Source organism: Peromyscus maniculatus, chromosome 12 (genome assembly GCF_049852395.1).
Source record: "Peromyscus maniculatus bairdii isolate BWxNUB_F1_BW_parent chromosome 12, HU_Pman_BW_mat_3.1, whole genome shotgun sequence".
In the NCBI taxonomy this organism is placed as follows: domain Eukaryota; kingdom Metazoa; phylum Chordata; class Mammalia; order Rodentia; family Cricetidae; genus Peromyscus; species Peromyscus maniculatus.
The window spans coordinates 61,000,175-61,025,135 of NC_134863.1; the positions used below are offsets into that span (position 1 = coordinate 61,000,175).

General features: G+C 36.1%; 1 pseudogene; it reads left to right on the forward strand.

The window, feature by feature from the left end:
- Positions 1 to 4,821: 4,821 nt before the first annotated feature.
- Positions 4,822 to 7,321, forward strand: LOC143268148 (heat shock protein HSP 90-beta pseudogene; annotated as a pseudogene).
- Positions 7,322 to 24,961: the final 17,640 nt, after the last annotated feature.

Below are 24,961 nucleotides of genomic sequence, written 5' to 3' on the forward strand. Positions count from 1 at the left end.
GGTAGATTATAGTGGTTTGTCCAGAGTATCCCAATGCTAACACACACACACACACACACACACACACACACACACACACACACACACAATCTCATGATTCAATAAGTAAGGAAGTAGGTTAAAACATAACCAGAGGGATTATAAGGACTGAGGGATGTAGGCAGCCTCTGGAAGCAAAAATGACAAAAAATAGATTATCTGACAGATTCCTGAAATTTTTTTCTGGTTCATTTTAATGTGTTGTTTCTAAATATTTTAGAAAAGAATGGTGTATTCCTTTAATCTCTTAAGTTTGTGGCAGTTAATTTTATTACTCAAATAAGAAAGCAATGCAAAGGATATCATAGCTTACTCCATGGCTTATTCTGGGTTCCAGTTCTATGACTTTATGTCCCTTCTTCCTTCACAAAAAATATCATATTTTCCAGTGCAATTTATGTAGAATTGAAATTCATTTTCCAACTGTGGTCTTTACCTTATATATTTCATTGTCTAGTTTGTGCTTTACTTTTGATAACAAATGACCAAGTGAAACGCAGTTAAATATTACCTTCTCAATTCTTCTTTTATGAGAAAATGAAACTATCTTCTCAGTTCCTAATGTCAAATAGTTCAAAGTTGTCCCTGAGTGTCCTCATTCTAATCACCCAACTAACCAACTTAGTTAGCTAAATTAGCAAATGCTTTTATACAACTCCTAAGATGTTGTTCCTCTCCTCATGGAATAACCTCAAGATATCTATTATTTGAACTCCCCTTAATGGATCCTTTCTTCGGATTTTATCATACTCTGATTTATTCCATAATTGCATGTTAAATATTTTAACAAGTCTTTAAAGTGTTATGCCATATTATTTTTCATGTACATTAATAATTGCTTAGTGGCACACACATATATACATACACGCACACATATATTAATATATACCACTAGTATGTATGTATGTTTGTGTATGTGCATATGTATTTATTTATGTATATATGTATATATATATATATATATATATATATATTTGTATACACTAGGCCATTACCTGTGTCTACACCTATTGTGTATGTTATATTTCACCCTCACCTTGTATTTTTGTAATAAAGACATGTTACTCTTCTTTATTTTCCTTAAGCCCTCTGAATTGTTTCCCATTGAGCGCTTTGTATTTACGTTTCTTTGTTGAGATGTCTTTAACCTTCTTTTTCTGAAGCCTTATCTCCTTATAAGTTCTCAACTTTTAATTTACTTATTCTCTCTTCATACTGGAAAGTCTTTGTAAACTCAAGTTCAATTTGTTGACTATTTGGCAATTGTTTTTCTCACTAGTGCCTTTAGAATACCTCCCCAAGAACACTCATTCAGCTCCCTATATGAACTATATATCACATTTCAATTATGGCAGAGATTTGGGGCTTTATCAACTAGTAAACATGCTGCCTCTTCTAATGTTTCCAATTTGCAGTCCATGGTGGACCCAGAGTTTCTATTTCCTAATATTCATTCTTCATTTTGTCTCCCTTAAGGATGAAGTATCTAATGTCTCCTGTTACAAATATTGATATGTTTGTTTTCTTTAGTTATTGGCTTATTGTTATGTTACCCTCACTCAGTCTCAACCACGTAAGCTCTAGGACACAAAGATACCCACGAAGATTGTCACAGCATTTTTGTTGTTGTTAAGTAAATACATCCACTAGTTTTTGACTAACATTCTCATGAATCATGTCAAATTAATATGTTTTATTATAAAGAGAATAATGAAATTATTTCTTATCCTTATAAAACCCTGGCATAACAATCTTGAGGAAAATGCCTCTAAATCTTTCTCACTTATTAAAAAAAAAACAACAAAAAATAGCCAAGCTTCTCAAAACTTCTGTATAGTCACGGAGAAAGAAGCCACACAAAGAAAATGATTAAGTATCTTTTTTTGTTTGGTTTTATATTTTGCCAGTAGGTTATGAGATATGGGTATTCTAAAGAGTACCAGCAAACAACTTGGTAAACTTGTTTATTTCAATGGTGACCCTATTGGTAAATTTGGATAAGTCACATATTAAACCACTAGGTAACGTGGAGAGTTTGGAAGTTTTGCTGCTGGAGAATCTGGGGAAGTCATATCAAAAGGAAAGGCCTGTGGTCTGGCTGAGGGTCACATTCTGAGGGGAAATAAATACAGGTAAAAGTGTACAAGGGCCACACACTAGGACATGTGACTAAAGCTGCAGAGCAGTCACGCATGGCTTGTTCATATGCTAAGAAGTTTCAAAGCTATATTTGACTCTGATTTCTCCTTTTGAATAGAGAAAATAATGGCTCTTTTTTTTTCTTTGTGACATGACTCTGTCTTCAAGTGCCTTTGTATTGTGTGATAACTTTCTTTTGACTAAGATTTTTTAAAAGATAAGCTAATTGTTTATTCTTATTCGTTTTCTACCTTCCCAGAATGTTTTTATACTGCTAATGGAAATGACTGAGTTGGATAATTATATGTATGTCTAAGTGCTACTCTTTGAGAGAGGACATCAATGATTTAAAAGATTTTATTTTAGAGTGTCTTTTAGAATTATTTTGGATACCTTCTTATGAATAATTAGTTCTGCTACTGCTGAACAAAAGAGGAAGAAATTTATGCTAAGCATTATAAGACTACTTTTCTTTAACAATACATACTTACATAAAGTATTTTTCTATTTGGAATCTAGTTTTCCATCGCAATTTTCAATTTTTGGAGACTTAATGCCCTATTCTATTCATCAATCAATCTATCCACCCTCACACCCAGTCATCCACCCATTTATTCATCTATTTTTTGAGAACTACTTAGGTATCGGACACTGATTTGCCCTGAAGATATCAAAGTTGAATAATGTTCAGTCCTTTTACTTAAGAAATCTATGATGAGAGAAATGTGAAACATAAAGTGGATATTTTAAGCACTTTGTGGTCATTGTTACTACTTATGCATACAATATTTCACAAAGTTTTATTAAAGCTTATAAAAATAGAATAAATAAAGTGAATTTGATGTTATATGTTAATTGAATAGCTGTATGAATAAAATCAGATGTAATTAAGAAATAAAACACTACTCAGCTAAGTTTGTTAAAACAGATATTAACATTTGGTCGCAAGAAAATAGATCATATTGCTCAGTGTCATTTTAAGAGTTCACAGATATGTTTTGTGCTCTAAAATCATTATAATGAGATAGAGAAAGGGAAGATTAGTCTAGAGGAAGGAAGGAGATTGAAGAAATTTGATCCAAATGTCTATTAAAACAGCAATGCAACTGAATATAGATGAACTCTATCAGCACCAAGAAAATGATAGCTTTCCAGCTTAATTTACTTTGGCAAACACTTGCATGCATGCCATGGGAATATAATCTAAACACCTTATTAGAATATGTATCTCCTTTCTGCAGCTTGCTTTATCTTTCCAATAGATATGTAATGCTTCCAGGAATAATTTGTGGAGAAATGTGTTTTGTTAGCATGTTCCCAAGGAAACTGCAGGAAAAAAAATAAGTTTACCATAGTGCTTTGAATATAATTGCTTTAAAAAATATAATGTTCATATTAAGGATACACATCCAGATTGTCTGCTTTACCAGTTTTATTTTTGGATTGTGTGTGATGAAAGAAAATTAAATGATATATGCAGCAATTAGAAGCTAAATAACAAATTCTCGCTTCAGATTAGCTTTCATGTATTATATTACCTTAGAATCATTAGTGAGGAAGTGATCTCAACTGAGAAATTGAAGGGCTGGGATTCTTTATCACTGATGCTGTAGTTAAAATTGTAAAATTACTTTAACATTATTTAAAGTGAAAAGTCATGATAAGCACAGTTTGATCACATTATAAATTGGGAAGATTCATCTCAACAAAGCACAACACAGTTTTCTCTGTTTCACGAAGGATATAGACTACTTACTGACTTCCCAGTACTGCTTTGGGTATGCTGTGCTTCTTTGATAGAAGTGCTCATAGAAACTTCCATGACACTGAGACATTGCATCATGGGTGGGATCAGGAAACCTCTAATGTCTCAAATGTCTTTCTCTTTTATTTGTATATTGTTGTTGGTGGTGTTGTTTTATTGTCTTTCCCAACCTGGTTAGAGGAATCATCCCTCTACAGATCCCTCTTTATTTTCTAACGCAAAATTATTTCTCTATGGACCACATTTTTTTAAAATCTTCTTTGACACAGACAAGTCTTGATAAATATCTAGGTCCACCACTGATTTACCCCATTAGGGAGAGTAGGGAAGCTAAAGGAACAATTGGATGTGACATCGTGTCTACTATGTACACCTGCCCTCTGGAAATATTACAGTTTTTACAAAAAGAGCTGATGCTTAATCATCCTATGATGGGATTGCAGCTTTCCGGAGATTGTTGTGAACTGGTATATATCTATGATCCCATGCATTTTAATCAAGAATATCTTTCTGGCCGGGCGGTGGTGGCGCACGCCTTTAATCCCAGCACTCGGGAGGCAGAGCCAGGCGGATCTCTGTGAGTTCGAGGCCAGCCTGGGCTACCAAGTGAGTTCCAGGAAAGGCGCAAAGCTATACAGAGAAACCCTGTCTCGAAAAAAAAAACCAAAAAAAAAAAAAAAAAAAAAAAGAATATCTTTCTTTTCTTATTTGATAATATATCATAGATCCATTTTCAAATTCTATTTGAAATTTAGTCTTAGACTGTTTCATTTATGAAGAGAATCTTCCTCCTTGTCTTCTCTGTTTTCCTTTATTTCTTACTGAGTTTTAATATTTTTATATGTAAAAGAGTTAAAAAAAACTCTGTCCAGTCTCTTGAGTCACCCCCGCGCAGCCGAGGCTTGGCGTGCGAGTCGGACGCACTCCGTGCCCACCGTGCTCTGTGCTACCGCTTGGCCTGCCCGTCAAGATGCCTGAGGAAGTGCACCATGGAGAGGAAGAGGTGGAGACCTTTGCCTTTCAGGCAGAAATCGCTCAGCTCATGTCCCTCATCGTCAATACTTTCTATTCCAACAAGGAAATTTTCCTCCGAGAGTTGATCTCTAATGCTTCTGATGCCTTGGACAAAATTCGCTATGAGAGCCTGACAGACCCTTCCAAGTTGGACAGTGGTAAAGAGCTGAAAATTGACATCATCCCCAACCCTCAAGAGCGAACACTGACTTTGGTGGACACAGGCATTGGCATGACCAAGGCTGATCTCATAAATAACTTGGGAACCATTGCTAAGTCTGGCACAAAGGCATTCATGGAGGCGCTGCAGGCTGGTGCAGACATCTCCATGATTGGGCAGTTTGGTGTTGGATTCTACTCTGCCTATCTAGTGGCAGAGAAGGTGGTGGTGATCACAAAGCACAACGATGACGAGCAGTATGCCTGGGAGTCCTCTGCTGGAGGGTCCTTCACAGTTCGTGCAGACCATGGTGAGCCCATTGGCCGGGGTACCAAAGTGATCCTTCATCTCAAAGAAGACCAGACAGAATACTTGGAGGAGAGGAGGGTCAAGGAAGTGGTGAAGAAACACTCACAGTTCATAGGCTATCCCATCACCCTCTACTTGGAGAAGGAACGAGAGAAGGAGATCAGTGATGATGAGGCAGAGGAAGAGAAGGGTGAGAAAGAGGAGGAAGATAAGGATGATGGGGAGAAGCCTAAGATTGAAGACGTGGGATCAGATGAGGAGGATGATGGTGGCAAAGATAAGAAGAAGAAAACAAAGAAGATCAAGGAGAAGTACATCGATCAGGAGGAGCTGAACAAGACTAAGCCCATTTGGACCAGGAACCCTGATGACATCACTCAGGAGGAATATGGGGAATTCTATAAGAGCCTCACCAATGATTGGGAGGACCACTTGGCAGTCAAGCACTTCTCTGTAGAAGGTCAGTTGGAATTCAGAGCATTGCTCTTCATTCCACGGCGAGCTCCCTTTGATCTTTTTGAGAACAAGAAGAAGAAGAACAGCATCAAACTGTATGTGCGTCGTGTGTTCATCATGGACAGCTGTGATGAGCTGATACCTGAGTACCTCAACTTTATCCGTGGTGTGGTTGACTCTGAGGACCTGCCCCTGAACATCTCCGGAGAAATGCTCCAGCAGAGCAAGATCCTGAAAGTCATCCGCAAAAACATTGTGAAGAAGTGCCTTGAGCTCTTCTCTGAGTTGGCTGAAGACAAAGAGAACTACAAGAAATTTTATGAGGCCTTCTCCAAGAATCTAAAGCTTGGAATCCATGAAGACTCCACAAACCGCCGGCGTCTCTCTGAGCTGCTCCACTATCACACCTCTCAGTCTGGAGATGAGATGACCTCCCTGTCAGAGTATGTGTCTCGCATGAAGGAGACACAGAAGTCCATCTACTATATTACTGGTGAGAGCAAAGAGCAGGTGGCCAACTCTGCCTTTGTGGAGCGTGTGCTGAAGCGGGGCTTTGAGGTGGTGTACATGACGGAGCCTATTGACGAGTACTGCGTGCAGCAGCTCAAGGAGTTTGATGGAAAGAGCCTGGTCTCTGTGATTAAGGAAGGCCTGGAGCTACCAGAAGATGAGGAAGAGAAGAAGAAAATGGAGGAGAGCAAGGCAAAGTTTGAAAATCTCTGCAAGCTCATGAAGGAGATCCTGGATAAGAAGGTTGAGAAGGTGACAATCTCCAACAGGCTTGTGTCTTCACCCTGCTGCATTGTGACAAGCACCTATGGCTGGACAGCCAACATGGAGCAGATCATGAAGGCCCAGGCACTTCAAGACAACTCTACAATGGGCTACATGATGGCCAAAAAGCATCTAGAGATCAACCCTGACCACCCCATTGTGGAGACCCTGAGGCAGAAGGCGGAGGCAGACAAAAATGACAAGGCTGTCAAGGACCTGGTGGTGCTGCTGTTCGAAACTGCTCTCCTCTCCTCTGGTTTCTCACTTGAGGATCCCCAAACCCACTCCAACCGTATCTACCGCATGATCAAACTAGGCCTGGGTATTGATGAAGACGAGGTAACAGCGGAGGAGCCCAGTGCTGCTGTTCCTGATGAGACCCCCCCACTCAAGGGTGATGAGGATGCCTCCCGCATGGAAGAAGTAGATTAGAGACCCCTGGGAAGCCCATGTCCTCTGTATAGTTTCCCTGTGGCTCCCCAGCAGCCTTGACTAGTCCTGACCTACCTGGCTCTCTGCTCATGCTAGAGGATCTCTTTTGTCCTGTCCTTGTGCCTTAAGGCAGGAAAATCCCCTCCCACAGAATAGCAGGGTTGGGTATTGTGTATTGTGGTTTTTGTTTTGTTTTATTTTGTTCTGAAATTAAAAGTATGCAAAATAAAGAAGATGCCGTTTTACACGCACACACACACACACACACACACAAAACTCTGTCCAACTTTTGCAAATATTTCTATTAATTTGCAATTTTATTATTTCTTTATTTTCTGGTGTTCAAAGTTTTATGTAAAGAAAACTGAAGTTTCCCTACCTAAAATACACTCCATTATCTTCCTTTATTTCATGTGTCATTGGTACCATTTTCAGATACCAATGGCATAAGTTCAGATCTGAGTCTCTTTCTCATAGAAAATGCACTCCATTCTCTTCCTTTCTTTAATGTGTCATTGATACTATTTTCAGATATTCAGTGTTCAATCAAGGTGATAGGTGATTCCCATAGAGAAGCTAGTTCTGTATCATTTTAAGAAAAAAGATTACATGCTTCTGGTTATGGGTATTTTCAGAAACAATTTCCAGTGAATGCTCTATTGTGATTTGATGATTGATCAGCATGGACTTTCTTTTCTTTCTCTTTCTTTTCCTTGCTTCTGTGAATAACCATTCATTATGTTTTACATATTAAAATTTGTGAATATACTCTATACTTAATACAAATTGTATTCAGCCTATTCTCCACCTTTAATGCAAATTAAAGATTCATGTTAGAGAGTAGGTTCTCTGAATGATACCTTTCAGTTTGGTGCTTCTACCGAAGACACTGAGGTGTAGCTGACTATTCCTGAATAAATGACAGATCCTCCTTCCTCCTGCCTCTGTCATTGATAAGGGATCAGGCGTTTAGTCCCTGTGTTTCTGCTTACAGACATGGGAAATAAAATATTTTTCCTTATATCACTATAGCCAGTGAAACTTCTAACACTTCAACTCTCTTAGACGACACAATACACAAGATGATGATTGACACATAAATACAATTTAATCACTTTCTGTCCTGTCAATCACCGCTGAGACCTGGTGACTGTATTTCACAATTGTTTCTCTTCTTGTGTCACTTTCTCCCAGACCATAGGATTCAAGGTTTTAAGTATTCAAAATTCTTCATATGTAACATGAAATCTCAAACTCCAAATTTTTACATCTGGATTTTGCTAGCTCAACCATGTGCACAGTGGGGCTATCTTGAATGCCTGCATAGACAATATTCTTTCTTGGTATGCTTTAACTGGTATTTCAAAAGAAGGTATTCCTGCTAATTTTGCACCAATTAGGATTGTCTCAGTTCATCAGAACTGATGGTCATTTCATAAGTGCTCAAAAAGTGGGGGGGTTTCCATCATTGTAAAGACAAATCTCAGTCCCCAAAGATTTATTAAAGCAGGTCGGAGAATGTGACTCAGCTACTCAAATGCTTCCCTAGCAAGAAAGAACCACTGGTTCTGTCTCTAGCACAGCATAAAACCAGATATGTTGGCACATACTTGTAGTCCCAGCTCTTTCATGTGGAGGCAGGAGGATTAAGTGTTTGAAATAAAACTTTTTTTTTTTTTTGAGACAGGGTTTCTCTGTATAGCTTTGTGCCTTTCCTGGAACCCAGGCTGGCTTCGAACTCACAGAGATAAACCTGCCTCTGCCTCCCGAGTGCTGGGATTAAAGGTGTGTGCCATCACTGCCCGGCTGAAATAAACCTTTGTTACACAGGAAGTTCAAGGACAGTTGGAGTTGTTGGAGACTTTGTCTCAAAAGAAAAGGAAAAAGTAAAGAAATGAACACTTGTTTGTATATTCGCAAAAAACAGCTTAGACAGTTAGCTGCTTCTACTTTCATAAGACTTCGTGTTGCTCCTTTATTTCACAGATGTGTCCAGCAAATTTACCTTTACAAGACCAATCATTGCTACAAGAGAATAGTGACAGAAAGTGTGTCTACATTGAAAAAGGCATGTCTAGAATCATCTATACAAAGTGACAGAAAAATTATTTAATTATAGGATTTTCACTACAAATGAAATATTAAATTATTTTCCCACATAATCTATAAAATCTATTTACACAGTTTGCCTTCTTAGGTGTCCTGATATTTTAATAAACTCACAATCATAAAAAAGTCATTTTTATTTTTGTGTAAGTTATCTTCTAGGTCAAATAAGGTATGACTTTATAATTCACAAGTATAATAAAAAAGACAAGAATAATTCTTCAATGAGGTTAGTACATAAAAGAAATTAAAAGTCTACATTAGAATGCAAACAGATACATATTGTTCCTGGACATTTTAATTTTATGCTCTATATTTATGCACTGATATTTTCACAGTTCAAATTTATTCTTCTGTTTGACAACTGCTACATCCACCCCAGACAATTTCAGCCCTACATCAGTTGAGCACCCGAGGCATAATTGTATAATTACATTTTTATGTGAATTAATAAGATCTAGTTTCCCAACTGCAAATGTCTTTTTATACATTTTCTGTTGTCGCTCTGATGATGGAGCCTGCAGATGACATTTCTTCACTGGGTGTCTATCTACTAGGTTCTGGCAGGAGAGAGCATGGATTGAGATAGAATTGTGCCTAGAGGGTGCACTTCTGTCCTGTCTCTCCGCGGTTACTGTCCTGACAATTATCCCTCTTCTTGGCAAGAACAGTTTCTCCCAGTACAATGTCTCTCTTACGTCTGACGGAGACAGTGTCTCTGCATTTGGAGAAGCTCCATGAACAGCAGTGAAGTGGCCACACAACAGTTTATGTTCCTGCTCTGAGACTCTTCCTCCAGTATCTCAGACATCAGGACCAGCATATCTCTCACATCCTCAGAAGTCTATGTTATAATTGGCTAAAATTAGTGTCTCATCTCCAGTCTTCTTGGTAAACATAAATATACTTAAATATATAAATAAATCCAGCTTAGTCTGTATAATGCTGCTCCTATATGTATACAGATATATGAGAAATAGATGCTTTCTTCCTATTTTTTCTTTTCCGATCTCTATCCACTATAAATTAACAACTGTTACTTAGCCATCTGAATTGAAACAAGTTTGTTTTGCTGCCGTTTACTGAATGCTCTGGGGTTCTTTTATAAATATCTTCATAAAATAGAGTGAACTATGGACAGTAAACACTTTTGTATAGCTTTTACTTATTCTTTTAAAATTATCTATCTAATATATGCTCCTATATTTCAGAGAAAAAATGTCATGTATATTATTCCAAGAATGGAAATAACCTTTGTAAAAATATTACTTCCCAAATTAAAGCCTTTGATTTAAGTAACTCTTACATTAAACATTTTCAATGACCGTATTATCTGAGATTACATGAAAAACAAATCAAATTTAAAGCTTTTTTTTTTACCATTTAATGATTGTTTTCTTCCCATTAACTAAAGAAACTGGACTTTCAAAAGCAAACAAGCAAAAGGGAGAAATAAGAAAAAACATTCATACAGATTACAAGGAGTGTATAAATAATCTACACAAGGAAATATTTGATTCTGTGAGGTAATATTAGCTCTGAATTCTGAAACCATGAAATGAAAGGTGCACAAATTAAATGAATGTGTTTCAGTTCAGGTTGGGTATTAGAGAATAATAGAGATTTGTGAAGAGGTAACTAAAAGGAAAGGGGATGTCAAAGAACACTGTTTTTCCTTTTACAGTCTTTCTGAGCCCTCTTCCTCCGTGTTCCTGCGCTATCGATGCAGGAGCTGCTCTATAGATGTCTCCATGTGTTGATCTCTACATGGTGTTCAGTTGTGGGGTTTTCTGATTTTCTCCATTTGCTGTAAAGAGAGGCTTCATTAATGAGTGGTAGCAGCTACAATTACATGTGAGTATAAGGAAAAAAAAAAGGTTTAGAAGGTCATAAGGAATGATGCTGTCTAGCAAAGTTGTCTGTGAGGCATTCTCTCTTAGAAATAGCTGCATAGCATTATTTGTAATAGCCAGAACATGGAAACAACCTAGGTGCCCTTCAACAAAAGAATGGATAAAGAAAATGTGGTACATATACACAATGGAGTATTGCTCAGCTGTAAAAACAAACAAACAAACACCCCCCCCCCAAAAAAAAAAAACAGTGATGTCATGAAATTTGCAGGCAAATGGATGGAACTAGAAAATATCCTGAGTGAGGTAACCCAGACTCAGAAGGACAAACATGGAAGTACTCACTCATAAGTGGACACTAGATGTAAAGCAAAGGATAACCAGACTGCAACGCACAGCTCCAGAGAAGCCAGGAAACAAGGAGGATCCTAAGATTGACACATGGATCACCTTGGGAAGGGGAAACAGAGGAGATGTCCATGAGTAAACTGGGGATGAGGGGAACAATAGAGAGGAGGGGAGGGGGATAAGAATATGAGGGAACAGGATAGATGAGCTGGGGGAGGGATGGAGTGGAAGAGCAATGAAAGAGATATCTTGATAGAGGGAGACATTATGGAGTAAGGGAGAAACCTGGTGCTAGGGAAATTCCCAGGAATCCACAAGGTTAACACCAGATTAGACTACTAGCAATAGTGGAGAGGATGCCTGAACTGGCCTATTCTGGTAATCAGATCAGTGAATACACTGTCATTATAGAGCCTTCATCCAGTAACTGGTGGAAGCAGAGGCAGAGATCCACAATGAAGCAGTCAAAGAGAGGGAAGCAGAATTATATGAGCAAGGGGCATCAAGATCATGATAGGGAAATTTACAAAGACAACTGAACGAAGTTCATAGGAACTCATGAACTATAGACCAACAACTGTGGAATCTGCATGGGACCAAACTAGACTCTCTACATAAGGGAGACAGTTGTGTAGCTGAGTCTGTTTGAGGGTCCCCTGGTAGTGGGATTATGTTCTATCCTGGTGCATGAGGGGCTTTTTGGATCCTATTACCTATGGTCGGACACTTTGCTCACCCTTGATGCAGTGTGGGTGGGGCTTGGTTCTGCCTCAACTGAATGTACCAGGCTTTGTTGTCCCCCAGGGGAGGACTTACCCTTTTGGAAGAGGGGATAAGGTGTGGGTTGGAGGGGGTGGGGAGCAGGCAGCGGAGGGGGTGGAGGGGGTATGAGAGGGGGATCTGTGGTTGTTATGTAAATTTTTTTAAATAAAAAAAACTTTCCACTCAGAGAGAGAGAGAGAGAGAGAGAGAGAGAGAGAGAGAGAGAGAGAGAGAGAGAGAGAGAGAGGAAAAACTGCATAAATAAGAATGGAACAGTATCAGTGTCAATGGACATCTTAACATGGAGGGGTGCAATTTTGTGGGGTCCCACCCATATACAAAGAATTATAGGCAACTAATGACAGGGGATCACTAATGATCCCTAATCCAGGGATCACCTTCAGGTCTTCAGGTTTATGCACAACTTCATTTGCTCACTGAGCCATTTCTTGGGCCTCATTAGTTCAATTTAAAATATTTTTATATATTTCAATTATCAAGTTTATATCTTAAGTTTCTTGTTTTGTTAAAGTGAACATAATTTTGTAGCGATATTCTAACTCTTACAAGGTCATTATATCATTTAACTTATTAATTGATTTATACATATCATAATTACATAGCTCACATTTTATTTTATAATTACATGTTGCTTGTTAAATTGAAAATATGTATAATTATGCCACTTCTAGTTAATCTTTTGAAAAATTGTCAGTAGATCTTATAGATGTTGTATAGTGATAAACTCAAGTAAAAGTTAAAATTTTAATCCTTTGTAACACTCATAAACAAAGGAAGTATCAACTAAATGAGTTGGACATTATAATGCAAAAGTATATCAGTTTAAAGAGGCCTCTGAAAATTTATGCTCACAAACTCTGTGTTAGCTCTCTGTGCATTTTGCTGTATTTCTCAAACCATGGTGAACACCTAGATATTTGAAACCAAATATTTCTTATCTGACAATTTTCACTGATTTTTGTCATCATATAAAAGTTGCTGGTGACTACTGGAGAATATAGAAGCAGCTATTAGGTAATTTAATTTTTATTTTATTATCACTGGATTTAGTAATATTAACATTATTAACATTAACATTAATATTAACATTAATATTAACAATATTAACATTAACATCAATGTTAATATTAACTTTAATTTTTATTTAAGATGTGACTGAGGAAACAGAAGTCAGTTTATTTTCAGTACAGAGACACTTCTTGTAAGATATGAGACATCTGCATCTATTGTTAGGCTGAAGAATAAATGCAGAAATGTCTAAATCCCAAGTTAAATAGCTTATGCTATGAAATTTGCCTACTCATTGCACAAGAATCACATGTTATTTTCATAGGACTCTCTCAATTGTTGTAAGCCATTGCCAATAACCATAATCTAAGCTACCTGCTGAGAAGAATGACCTCTCTTTTTCTTCTCACTTCTAAGTTGTGTGGAATTTCTGATTGACAATATCTAAATTGGAAGCACAGGGCAAAAGAAATCTTATAAACACTGTGCCAATGTTTCCCTGCAATAAATGGGAATAAAATTTGAAGGGAGCATCAAGTAGAAAATAGTAAATATGGATGAGCTGTCAAATATCAATTCAAGACATCACTTTATTCCTTGTAAATTATATTATAATAAATGATGTGATACATTTAGGTTATTCCCAATTTGTCTCAATTATGCAGCAGGAATTCCTTATATACCTACATTTTAAAGATAAGTAACAAGTGAAGTGAGACAGACATTATTATATAACATATAAAAGCTTACACATGTGTATTTTATAGTTATATTTTATTATATATATAGTCATGATAGTGTTATTAGTGAATTTTATTGTGATGCACAGTGGGAAAATACATACTGTTCATTTCTCTGTTGAAGCCTAATATTATGCTTACCTAGTGAACAGAAATGTTTCCATTAAGTTTAATTAAATATAAATCTTCTTTAACTTTCTTCATAATAATTAGAAAATATATATTCTTCTGAAAATATGATATTAAAAATAAAGAAAAAGGGGGCTGGAGTGATGGCTCAGCGGTTAAGAGCACTGACTGCTCTTCCAGAGGTCCTGAGTTCAATTCCCAGCAACCACATGGTGGCTCCCAACCATCTGTAATGAGATCTGGTGCCCTCTTCTGGCCTGCAGGGATACATGCAAACAGAACACTGTATACATAATAAATAAATAAATCTTTAAAAAAAAAAAGAAAGAAAGAAAAAGATAAATTAAATGTCTATAGTTATATAGGGCTTTATTTCAATATATAATATTTTAATTAAATTATGTTAATTTAAAATTATTCTTATTTAAATGAATTCTACTAGATAATGTAGTTTGATTTTTGGAAATGATTACATTTTTCCAAATAATTTTTGGACAAAAGTTGTCACTACAAAAGTATTTTTTGCTCACATTAAATAAATATTTTAAAAACTATAAAAATGGTCAAAATGGTCTTTTGTGAATCTTAATAGATGCTTTGATTTCAGAACAGTGATAGAAATAACTGTGTACTTAGCCTTTCTGTTTCATATTATAAAATAGACATGAATAATGTTCAGAAATATAAAGAAGGGGTTACTTTAGAAATTAGGAGAACTTTGAAGAGCCAAAAATCAAGATGAACTCTTGAAAGTTTAAAAGTAATTCTTTTTAACAGAAAGCATAAGTTCTTGTAAACAATTTGGTGATTTAAATTATAGGATGAAATTCAAAAGAGACCTCTTAGTGTCGAGTCAAATAAGCAAGGAGTGTGAATGGAAAAGTAAAGCCCTGACCTTGACTGTGGATTCACTGTGGAAAGACATATATCAGGGCTGAAAAGTAGGTTTGAAACTTGCTGGAGAAAGTAGTGGGGTAGGTGACTGAAGGATGGTGACTTTTATCATGGGAGATGAGGCTAACATTGAAAAAGATGGTAAACCTGGAAATTGTTTCAAAACACAATACAAATTTAGGGAAAACATGAAAATTGTCAAAAGAAGGTTAGAGACAAACTATATCTTTGTAGCTGCCATTTGATTAGTTCCTTCAGCTCTCTTGGTGTGGAATAGCAGAAAGCAAGCATTATCAAGGAATACCAACCCTTGCAGGACATCTCCCATAAGCACTGCTTTCCTGATAGCCTGGAAAAGCTGGGAACAACAGAAACTAGTTTGCTTGAGGGCAAGGAAACTGCAGAAAGAAACAGAGAGATGTATAACTCCCAAATCCTGCTGCTACTCCTTGAAGAAATATTGAAGGATTCCAGGCACACTCAAAGAATTTCTCTCAACATGTAAATAAATATCAAATTGTTGGAAGAACACTTTTTCCCCATCAACAGAATGAAGGATTTTCAAACTGAAGCCCCTATCTTCTAAGAATTCCAGGGTGGACAATTTAGGGAACAGGTGAAAATAATATTTAAATGATAGAAACCAAAAACGTCCAAGAGAAGAAGATAGCAGATAGGTACTGACTTGAGATGATTTACATTCTGAGCGTTTCACTTTCCTCTGGTGAAAAGTGATATACATGAGAAAAAAAAAGCTTACTAAAGAAAGAATTATCCCCCACTTCCATTACTGTTCAATTATTCTTTTTTGTCTTCTTGGCAATTTGCCACTCTTGGAACCTTTCTTTGTATGCTGGCTATGTTGTTCACTGTTTGTTTCTCTCACTGCATTGTGGGTTCCATAGGTGACAGACTTTGTCTTATCTTCTCTACCCCCTCCCCAGTCACAATGACTGAAGACTAGGAGCTTCCACAGATAGCTTGCAGAGAAGCAAGTAACTCGACAATTGATTGGCAGATATCAGGTTAGATACATCTCTTTTCCTGTTCTTTACTAAAGCAAAGCAAAGTAAAACAAAAGAAAAAGAAAGCCAACTATGTCTTCCTAAGACATTACTTTGAACAGTATTGTTGGTATTGGGTAGAAGATGATTACATCTTTTTCACATTATAGAAACTGAAACTCAGAAGGGTACAATAGCTTTGTGCAGATGTGTGAATGTGAATAAGCATATTCATGTATATGTGAACAGGTGACATACGGTTGGTGATAGACATACAGATGCAAATATACAGGTATTCAAGAAGTTCAGAACCTTATAAAACTTTATACCCAGACTCTCGAATTCTAGATTGCATTCGTCTTTATCTTAAGTTTCCTTTAAGTAAATTTCTTTTCTGTTTCAGCGTTGCTTTCTTGTGAAAATAGAAACATCAGAGAAGTGTTTCCAGGGAGCAGCTGACACCATGGCAGGAGAAGCATTATCTTAATTGCACCACTGTCTGGACTAGTAGAGACCAGGAGTGACTAGAATCACATGGGCAGTTGGCCCAGGCCATCTGTGTGCTAATGGGAGTGGTGATGCCAGTATCAGGCTGACAGCAACCCAAATTTCACAAGTCACTGTATTTTTGGCGCATCTTTTGGGTAGAGTTATTCGTAGAGTATGCAAATACAGAGTCTGCTAATTAGCATTTTCAAGTTTTCACCTCTTCCTCTCTCAGTAGCCCTTGAGCATCACTGCTCCTACTTGAATACTCACATGTCATTTTCCTATATCCATTTCTCTCAAAACCATCCTCTGAAGTAAATTATAGAGAGAGTTCTTAATTGCAGAAGGAATTCGTGTTTTCTGTGACTTTAAAGATGATACCCACAGAGCAAACACTGAAAAGCAACTGCTTTGAAACAGCATGCAACATGACATAGGGCGAGCACATTTGATAATGAAAGACTACGCAATTTACAAATCATTTGGTAAATTGACAATCTCCAGGAGGGTTTCTGCTTCTGCTGCCCTTCACTGCATCTCCTTATTTTATGTTAGCAATTAACCTTCTTTTGCTAAATTTGAAGGAAAGAAAATCAATATACATGTTTCCCCTGCCTCTATCATTATGCTGTGAAAGAGTTGACAGTTACACAATCACAATAGAAAATTATTCTGGCTCTGCTTTTAATTGGAAATCAAAATGTTATAGTAAAATGATCATCTTAGTTGAATATATTTACTCTTTGTAGCCATTTCCATGTTAAATACACAAAATATATATGGAAAATAAACTGGGGTATATTTCTTGGAATTGATCATAAGCAGTGCTATCCATCGTACAGTGTGTGAAATGTCTGAAATAATGCATCTCCAAAATTGCAATCAGTTTATACTGAGAACAATGACATTTTATTCTAATTTCAAAGAATAAAGTACTTTTAGTTGTAATGAATATTGTATCATATGTATTGTAATTTCAAAGAATAAAGTACTTTTAGTTGTAATGAATATTGTATCATATGTATTGTATCATATGTATCCTATTTTTATCTTATATCGGGATAGCATAAAATTTATTTATTTTTAAATAACCTAAGAAAAATTTTCAAATCATGAGACATTAACTGTTCAAAATTACCTGAAGGATAATCAACATATTTTAGAAAAAAATAGTAAGTGAATGTATTTATAAGTGCTTTACTAATATAAGACTTTACTCTGTAAGTTTGATTGACTTATGTAATTGTTATGTTGTGGTATATTTGTCTACATGGTAAAGATATGTCTCTGCCTAAGGCATCTTCTGATTGATTTAATAAAAAGTTAAATGGTCAATGGCTAGGCAAGAGAGAATAGGCAGGACTTCCTTGAAAAGAAATGAACTTGGAGATAAAGTCTAGGAATGAAGGAGTCGCCAGTAAGACACAGAACAAATCAGACATACAGTACAGAGGAGAGGTAACCAAGCCACATGATAGAATGTAGATTAATAGAAACAGATTAATTTAAATTATAAGAGCTAGTTGGGGAAAAGCCTAAGATAACGCGAAGCTTTCATAATTAATAATAAGTCTCCATATCGTTATTTGTGGGATGGCAATCCAAAGAAAGACTGACCATGCAGGTAAATATTTAAATATATCATCCCTTAAAAGACCAACATCCTAGTCAATCTTTCTGTGTCTCATCTGATGGATCTGTTCCCCCTGTAAACTTGTGTTGCATTTCTCAGGCCATTTCAGGGATGTTAACGAATGTTTAACTGCCACTGAGCTCATGTATTTCATGCTTCTGTTCTTTGTTTCCATTTCTGCCTGACTTCATGAATCTTAATATCAGCAGGATCTTTCTTGTAAACGTTTTTTCTTAAAATAGAGTGATACCACTTCAAGGGAACAACTCTATTCTAATATTTAATCTATATTTATTTTATTTGGTTATTATAAAGTGATCAAATGTTTTCTAATATTGAATCTATTTAGTTTTCTTATACTGGAATGCCTGAAAATCTGTTGATAGAAAGAGAGAGAAAGAAAAAGAAAGAAAGGAAGGAAGGAAGAGAAGAGGGGGAGGGAGGGTTGGAGGGAGGGAGAGGGGAGGATGCAAGAAGGAAAGAGGAGAGGAAGAGAAAGAAAGAAAGAAAGAAAGAAAGAAAGAAAGAAAGGAAGGAAGGAAGGAAGGAAGGAAGGAAGGAAGGAAGGAAGGAAGGAAGAAAGGAAGGAGAAACAAGAGAAAGTCTTTCATTCTTTGAGAGTCATAACATTTGATAATGGTATATTTTCTCCAAGTTCAGATGGAGTATCCTTATCAAAATAAACAAAAAGGTATTTCTGAGTTCTAGAGAGTAAATGAAACACATATTAATACAGCTTTGCAAAACAGCACATTTCAGTAGTTTATATATACAGAATGTAGTTCAGAGAGGGGGAAGACTATAAAATAAGAATCACCTTAAATTCATCTCAAGAAGTCAAATGCCTAGAACATTTCCCAAAAATGAATAATCAAAATCTGCATGCTAACTCTGAAATGCACATTTGAAAATACTTCTTAGACGCTGTTTTTGCATAGAAAAGCTTTAAAATAATTATCCTGGCTTACACTTGCATTCTATACTTTCCTTTTATTTTGTAAGTATATGTATTGATATAGGAGTGTATGTGACTTAATTTACATAAAAGCCATTAAAGTTATGATTGCATTCATTAATCAGAACTAATTAGAGCCTGGCTATGCATTAAGGGGCTAATTGAGCTCAATGTTTTACATGCATTTTCTTAGATACCTATATAAAATGTAAGTAGGTTAAAGGGGTTAAGTAATTAAGCTAAGGGGCACAGGGAAAATGAGAACCCAGAGTCAAATCCATATCTATTGGACTCAAAACAATCCTTACCATCTCTTTTATATCACACCTATTTCAGTTGCTTGTAAAAGAGGCTTTGAAATGGATTATGTATTTGCTCCATAGTGTATCTCCATGGGTATTGTAGAAGGCTAACTAGAAGGCACTTCACTTAGGTTTATCTTTGGATCAGACAATGAGAAGCAATAACAGGAAATCAGCTATTTCGGAGCAGACGGGGTTGGGTATTTGCACTACAACTGCTTTTGTTAGTCACAAGTGGACTGCTTTTCTCTACATGGTCCCGGTGTGCTTCTAAGATTCCTGTTGAACTCTGCCTTCTGCTGGTACCTCCACCACATGACATGCTTTAGGTTGAAAATGACTTCCAGTAACTTGGAGGATGTAAACCAGAAGCTTCCAACCAAAACATCCAGAAATCTTTAAAATATGACCGAACTTTCCTACTGGTGTTAAAACTGAGTTTTTTCCAAGTCCCTAACATAAGATTTAAATTTTTCTCTTCCTTAATCACACTCCACCTTTTCACAATCTCAGACGCTTTTAGAGCTTTAGCAACACATTTTATTTTTCAATATATCTCTAATATCCTCTAATCTGAATTCTGTACAAAATTCTACTGGACTAAAATACCAGTGTACCACTTAGGATCTTTCATTCCACAGATTTCAAAACAGGATTAGATATGTATAATATTTAGTGGAAAAATCATCTGTGAAAAATAAACTGGAGAGGAAACCTTTCAACAGTGGTATAAGAAAGGACGAAGGAGAAAGAACTGAGTAATTTTCTTGTATAATGTAACTGAAATTACTTACCAAGTCCAATAGGGGAGACACGAGCAAAGATTCCCCATTAGGCAAGTCTGTGCTCAGCAGATACAGCATGATTCTTTCAACCCCACTATGGTTAAGCAACCAACTCTGAATGTCCACAGTAGATTGCAGTCTTAGGATGAATTCAAAAGCACAAGAATTGGTTACAGAAAATTTCTCAGCCTCACAACACACAGTAAATTCTTGATGAGAAGAGTCGCATGTATATGCCCATCAGTACAATAGATAATATGTTGGGATATTTTTGAATGGAAGACACAATAAAATATATTATTTGTGCATTTAAGCTTGACAGATACCAAATATATTGTCAAATACATGTACTTATTGAAATAGTCTGAAATGGAAATATCTTATTACTAAAAACACTTTTTAAATCATGTGATGGTAAACTAATATTAAAGGAAGAAAATCAGTGAATTGAGGAAAACATTGACCAGCATTTAGAAAAAGATAAAGAAAATAAGATACACAGTAATGGTGGGCATTTCAAATTGAATGATAGTTTTAAAAATATCCCTTGGTTTTGAAGATAAACTATACAAAAGGAAAACATACAGCCATGTCTAAAAGAAGAATGTTCTCTGCTTGAAAGGGTAGCATTCTTATCAATGTAAAGTCATCTAATACCTACACCTACAAAAGGAAGAAGTCCTAAATGATTTTCATCAGTAATGAATGACATTCACACTGTGAACAGTTCTAGAAATACGCACAAAAGTTTTTAAGGAAAAATTCCAGAACTATGACTTTTGGCCAACATCACAGTCAATTTCCTCTTTTGTTATTTGTACATTTGTATGTTTTCATTATCTTTGACGTGTTGAACAAAATTATATGTTCTGTGACATGTGAGTGGCCCTTAACAGCGGGTGACTAAAAAGAAGTCATCCAGTTTCTGTAGATCAATAATAATGAAAAAATAGAAAGGAGCAGAAATGAAATTATTATTCTGTTACTCACATCAAAGCATAACTAAGAGTATTGAGTAGCAGTAATGTTTAGTAGTCTACATATCAAAATATGAGCAGATTTCAAAAATATAATCTGTACATACACATAATGTTGATAAAGAGTTGTTTCAGTTGGTTTCGGGTTGTGGATAATTTTATAAGGCAACCCAATAGGAGGAAAAAGAGTCTCAAGAGAAGTCAAGAGACAAAGAGGCACCTGCTTCCCTGGAGGACGCTGGGTTAACATGGCCTGCTGAGTCAGCTAAGCAGGGCACAGATGGGCCCACAAAGACTGAAGCAGTAAGCACGGGGCATGCAAGGGTCTGCACCAGGTCCTCTGTGTATATGTGAGGGCTGATATACTTTATAACTGAGATTCATTTTAACTTAAACTAACCATCATCAATTATCCTTTTGAGTGAAAATGTCCAGTATCCCTTGGTAGCTCTTTGTCTTTTTATTTTAAAATTAGTAAATCAAAATTGTTATAAGAAATATATATATATATATATATATATATATATATATATATATAGTTTTAAACATTACTAGCACCATATATAGTAATTACACATCAGATCTGTATGCTTGTGTGACTTTTATCAACTTTTGCATCTTTACTTTTGAAAAACACAATGATGAGTGTTACCCATTCTTGTGATTTACAATTTTTAGGAATTCCCAAATCATAAGCTATAATTTGGGTACATGTAGGTGTTTGATGACATCTACCTCACTGTGGCCTTTGTGACAGTGTATACTGCAGGTCTTGACAAGGAAGAAGAAAGAATGGGGCAAAGGCATTGTGAGGAAATTTTGTTTAATTTCATATGTAGAGATTGATACCTGTAGACACTGTCAACAAATACATTCTACAGTTTAACAAATAGGGGTTAGATATATGCATGTGTCTTTGTTTCATCTCACTAAAGATTAAATAAAGGGATAATATACAAAATAAATGCTGCCAGTAACTGGCTGAAAGATAAAAATAGACAAACCCTGAATCAATTAGTAAATGATTGCAGGGCTGGTCTCTGTAAAGTCTTAGAGTGATCTACTGTCCCCTCTTGCTGATAGTTCTAAAGAGTAACTGCAGAAGATGCTAGGGATGCAGTTTTCCAAAGGAAAAGGCATTATCAAAGACATCTGAGGCAAGACAATACTTTCAAGCTTTACCCTGTGACTTACATGTTCCTGAAGGTGTACAACCTGGACTAGCCCCACTCAAGCCTGAATCTCCTCGCTGATGCCTTCTTGCCACTTGGCATCTACTACTCAGTGGATTAAAACTTCAGTTCCCTGCTGCCAATCTGTAAGCTTCCAACTCACTTTACAAAAGTGTTTGTGAAGTCTCCGTGAATTAATAAATGAGTAACCAAGGCAGAGAGTGCACTTAGGACCAAAGAGTAGCCCTGTTTCTATCGGACATAACTACAAAGTCTCCTTTGCTGATATTGACACAATCATTGGCTTTAATTTGTGCCATGCCAGAGGGATCCTTTCTAGGGACCTTAGCAGAGAAAAGAAGCCAAGAGCTAAGTTTCAGCCTATGGTGATTAAAAAGGAAAATGAAATCTTATTTACAAATGGAACAGGAGAATGTCTTCGCAACTGAACATTTACGTATTTCAAAAGTTTGAAAATAATAAAAATTGCTTAAAAGTAATTTGAATGCCTATCCTTATAAACATCCATGTTCTCAAATTTGTAGCAGCAAGTCTCTTTCAAAAACTGTTGAAATAGGATTTATGGATCCCAAACTGACCTCGAACATCTTCGTTTGTGGTGCTCCAGCCTCCCATGACCTAGGGACACAGGCGTGGGCTACCATGTTTTGGCTCACATGCTACAACTAGCAGGTACACTAATACATGACTGTGCACGTCAAATGGCTGTTCTAAGTGAAATTCGAGACTGACAGTTAAGCAAGGTACTTGAATACCAGTCGTAATAGTAAATAATGTTGCAGGCATGAGATTGTTGAATATGTGAAATAATAGTTTCTATTCTTTTTCTATGTAAAATCTAATCTTATGCAAGCCTTTATGTATTGATTTTTTCAAGGAATTTTATTTTAAAAAATTAACAATTTAAGTAGTTATATCTTTCTAATATCTACTCTCTTAAGAGGTACTGATAATAATCAGTTGCAGAAATATTAAGGTAGAATTTTCTTAAAGAAGACCAATTTTGAAATAATTAGAATAATTTCTTAGATCATTAAAATTATCATTCAAGAAACAAACATAATGTAATTGTCTAAAGAAAACTTAGAAGGAAAGTTAGAATAAACATCTTAAAATAAAAATAATTGAACTCAAAATGTAATTGTGTAAGTGTAACTAAATGAAATGGTATCTCCAAGTTAATCAGAGAATATGACCCTTTCAAATAATAAACAAGCATTAAAATATTGTATGTTTTCTCAGGAGTAGCTAAATCTATATTCAAACATTTTTATAATGAAATGTCCTTAGGATGTCTTTAAAGTCATGTTTATTTCAAATATGGTGAAATCTTTGGAGTGTTATTAATTTTGTAGATATATGTTGCCAGTAATCTATTATTTCCATTGACCGATGGTAATTCAATGTTATCTTATCTTAAACACTGTATTTGTTATTGTTGCCCAAAGACTTACCAAAATGATTCTGCCTTGAAATATATCCATCCAGAGTTAATAATAATACCTGAATTGCTCATCACGTGACGTGAGACAGTACTGGGTTTAATGCAGCTCAGGCAAAGGCACACGAGAGTAAATGGGCAGGGAATTTTAACTACATCTTTCTTGGGATACAACATAAAAGTGTCTACTAGATTAATTTTCCCTGACATAGTTTCTTCTTGACTTAGACAAACATGCCAGGGAATATGATATTTCCCGAAGGGCTGAATTATGGAAAGTATGTATGCTATGTTTATGTATTTAAACAGTGTGACAAAAATTTTAGGTTGATAAGAGGAGCAGAATATTGCTAACTTGTAAGTAAAATAGGGAAGGAGACCCATATTCTATTTGATAATCACTGTGAAATTCACCGCATTATACTCTTCCAATTTTGGTTTCTTGCAAATTCTATATTTGCAATATTTCTACACAAGTGTCTATGTCTATGTCTCTGTATAGGTCTCCATACACGCATGTGGCATTTGCATTATTTACATATGTTTGTATATTCTTTCAATATCTTGAATTTAATTGTGAATTATTCGGTCATCATAGGTGGTAAATTTTTTTTGGGTATGTGTACTTAAGAAAAGGTAAGTTTTCTTTTCTGCTTCTTTGTGAGAAAAAATATGATTTATGATTTCTTCATATAGCCCAAGCTAACATGAAATTCATGAACTATTCATGAATCCTAAATGGTCTTATAAAAAAATCCTAGAGCCAGATATTGGGGTAATTGCTGAAAGATCAGAGAGACATAGAAACAAGCTATTAGAGAAACTTCTCACCACTACCAAATCCTCAGGCCAAATGGAAGGTGAACTCCTATCTCCCGCCACAAATCCTCAGACTGCAAGCCTTTGAGTCCTCAGCCGAAAAGGCCCTAGTTCCTGTTTCCTCACGCCTTATATACCATTCTTCACCCATCCATATCACTTCCTTCCTAGTGCTGGGATTAATGGCATATGTGCTTCCCAAATACTGGTAGCAAAGGCATGAGATTTCAAGTGCTGGGATTAAAGGCATGTGACTCCCAAGTACTGGGATTAAAGGTGTGTGCCACCACCGCCTGGCCTCTATGTTTAATCTGGTGGCTGGCTCTGTCCTCGGATCCTCAGGCAAGCTTTATTTGATACACAATATATCACCACAATGAACCTGCTGTGTCAGCCTTATGACATTTGGAATTT